This window comes from Dermacentor andersoni, chromosome 11, assembly GCF_023375885.2.
Source record: "Dermacentor andersoni chromosome 11, qqDerAnde1_hic_scaffold, whole genome shotgun sequence".
NCBI classification, from domain to species: Eukaryota; Metazoa; Arthropoda; class Arachnida; order Ixodida; family Ixodidae; genus Dermacentor; species Dermacentor andersoni.
This window is the reverse complement of record NC_092824.1, coordinates 8,785,445-8,788,773: the sequence shown is the minus strand read 5'-3', so window position 1 is coordinate 8,788,773 and position 3,329 is coordinate 8,785,445. Positions and strand designations below refer to the sequence as shown.

Below are 3,329 nucleotides of genomic sequence, written 5' to 3'. Positions count from 1 at the left end.
GATGCGAGGAAAGGCTGACCGTGCTCCACGTCCTTCTGGAGTGTCGGGAAGCCGAATCTGAGAGAATGAGACATTTTTCCTTAGCATACAGACAGCACATTCCTCTTCATCCAGTAATGTTCCTCGGCCCAGAACCGCTTTTTAATACAGACACAGTCCTAGGTTTCCTGAGAGATGTGGTCTTACATGTTATTAGCCCCATGCATTCGTAGCGCTTCCTCTCTTTAGAGGATGCCGCTGGGATAGTTGTACTGTATAGCACATGCCTCCAGGCCCTTGTGTTTCAAGGGCTTTAAGGAGGCAGTAGTGCTCTAGCATTTCTTATAATCTGATATATTTTACCTACCGTATCATTCTTTTTAAATGCATATAAATGTTCATAGTACAAGTCATACGTCATCGCCATAATTTTATTATTTAGATTTTACGAACTTTAGAGCGTATATTTTAAGGCCCCTTTACAGCCACGTCACACCAACTTCATAGTAATCATAATTACACTGCAAACCCATTACCACAGACATGGCGCTTTGGCCATACCTGGCCCTTGCGCCATAAATCCCCATACATCATCATCATCAATATCGGCCCGACGTCTCTGGCCGACTGCAAAACGGTTGGCCCGACGTCGGCGCCCGATGGAGGGCCGGTATCGGGAATTGACATAGGCCTCGCGTCCGGCGACCATCGGCAAATGACTTAGGCCCGACCACTGTAGCCGACGTGGCCGAGTGCACACTGCGTGCGGGCCGACTACGGCCCAATATTTCGTAAGCACCGGTTTGCCGTTGGTCGGGTGCGGACGGTTTTTTTTGTTATTTTATATATTAAAAAACACATCAGGTTTTTCTTTCTTTTTTTTTGCTGTGTGTTGCGTTTTCAGGTCAACGATATACAGTTTATTAGAGGCGTTTAACTCGTGCTGCCAATTAATATACGCGATATGCGCGCAATTCACAAGTGAAACATAATTAAACGCCTCTAATTCTCTGTACTCGTTAGTGTATATACGCAACACGCAACAAAAGAAACACGTGAACGCAATGTTTTCTCTTTTTAGGTGTTTATTTTCCAATCATGAAATACATTAATTTTTTCGAGCAGCAGTGTTAACAATTTGCAAGGAGTATTTGTTCCCTGAAATAGTATGTTATAGCTAAAGGACAGAGCTGGTCTGCTGTGAGAGTTTCCCACACTGCCCGGGAGGCTCTATTTCAGCCGTTCCCATGTTCTTGGCTCTGAACGGCATAGCATCCGCCATTTCTCTGTCACCGTCGAGAGTGAAGCTTGGATAGTTACAGTGCTCATAAAAACTGAAACAAACGAACAAACAAATAACATAGTAATGAATAACTCTGTGAACCATGCAGATGACTTATAGTGGACTTTTTTCACAGTCGTATGCAAGAAATCCCGATCCTGACACAGCCACGCACAAAATAATTATTTTGTCGTAGCACATGCACGTAATGAACATATACTGTGCACTTTCAGTGAAAATTAGTGCGTTCAACTTCTGCCACGTGATTCACGCTTTAGAGCCGCCTAAGGAAACCTGAGGACAGGAAGGATAGATGTACTGACTTGGCTCAGAATACCATTGCAAAAAAAGAAAAAAAAAACATCCAGGCAGCGCGATAAATGAATACAACACATAGTTGCACAAACAAAATATCACGCAGACTGCCACGAGACAAATGTATAGGTATACATAACGTCGAGACCGCGGTGACAAAGTATTACACGTAAACTACGAAAATGCAGCATCAGAAAAATTGAGGAACAACTTACGTATGAGCTATCAGCAGGGTTTCACATACGTGTCTTCTTATCTGATGTTCCTAGATCTACTCTAGTCCACATGCGGTGAAGCGCCACACACAATCCATTCTTACCTGCAATGCACCAGACGTATATCGTACAGGTACTTACAGTTTTGTTTTTTCATCTGTGGGAAGGAACAAAAGCAACTTCTAATTAATTATGACTTTTCCGCAATGACAACCAGACAAGCGTCTTACCTGATTTCTTCCCGAATGATGATAACAGTTCCGAGCGTAGCAGGTCATTCGCACACTGTGCTTCAATTTAAGCAGTGTCGTTCCAGTGTTTCCTACAGAAAAATTAAAAAAAATACAAGACGAAAAAATAATATTAGGAATATATAGATGAAAGTACGTCTCACATTTCCCTGTCCCAACTCTCGAACGCTTGATCCGTTCTCATATAAAGCCTCTTTTTTCTTCTGTCAGAAAAAATAAACACAAAAAACAAGGAGTTTATCATACGTTCCAAAACCATTTACGCAATACAAAGCGAATTCTGTTCACTTGTAAAAGACTGTTATGCATTACACAACGTGAAATTAAAATGCCACTTACGAGTACGCATATCTTGAACGGCGAGATACGGCGGCTCCACTGCGTGGCAAGTGCTTGCGCTGTTCTTGTCCATGTCACTTTTGTGTAGTTTGCGTTTATATGCGCAGTCCATGATAACAGAAATGATCCAACTAGTCTACCATGAGACGCGGAACGAGCTGGCATCCAGAGCTAGCATTTGGCGGCAACTCGCGCCCCTGCTTGCGCCTCCGCGCCATTTGGCGGGAACTCGCCTGCGCCCCTGCGAGCAGGCGGCGTTGCCCTTGACGATGAAAAAATAGCAAAGAAAGCCCCGCTTCGCTTTTTCGCCCCGTCCTCGCTGGTGGGAGCTGATGCTGCTTTCCAAGAACCTCTCCATTCCTTCTGGGAGAGGGAGATGCGACCGCGCAAGACGACCGCGGTTCCCCCAGTCTTTTCCTTTTTTTTTTTCAGGCGCCTCCTATGAGCGCGTCGCCGTTTCCTTTTGGTGTGTGTGTTGGGCACGTGCGTGCGTGCGTGCGTGTGCGTAATGAAAATTTGCGTTCTATATTTTGCAGGGATTGGTAGCTCTATACGAGTATGTATATAGCTTATGTATACAATAATTTTGACGTCTTCAATGCGTCGAACAGTACTTTAGGTGCGATGTACAGGCTCGTCCAGGGTGAATACGGCTCACCGTGGCCGCGCTCCGCGGGGCGCCAGTGCGTCCGGCGCGGCGGCGCATCGAAGCGAAGCGACGCAGGCGCACACGGACCTAGGGGAGGCGCTTCGCGTCGTCTGCTACAGCGCTGGAGCGCGCCGCTCTGGCTTTGCTGTAAAGTACACTTCCCTAGACCCAGGTGACTGAGCGACCGAGGCGGCGTTGCGGGAAGGCGCACTTCACTAACTTGAGCATTTTCCAGCTGGTTCGGTCTACAGCTTGTGAACAGCCTGCTTAATCAATACACATTAACAGAAACAAGCTTT

General features: G+C 46.0%; 1 long non-coding RNA gene across 4 annotated transcripts; it reads right to left on the bottom strand.

The window, feature by feature from the left end:
• Positions 1-827: 827 nt before the first annotated feature.
• LOC140214197 (uncharacterized) lies at positions 828-3,015 on the bottom strand. Of its 4 annotated transcripts, none has more exons than XR_011891114.1 (4): positions 2,382-3,015; positions 2,022-2,245; positions 1,792-1,948; positions 828-1,313 (listed from the first exon to the last, which is right to left on the bottom strand). It is a non-coding gene; the product is annotated as an uncharacterized lncRNA (long non-coding RNA). The 4 variants fall into 4 exon arrangements; XR_011891115.1 differs by having other exon boundaries at positions 828-1,948; positions 2,022-2,113; positions 2,186-2,245; XR_011891113.1 differs by having other exon boundaries at positions 828-1,948.
• Between the last annotated feature and the right edge of the window lie 314 nt (positions 3,016-3,329).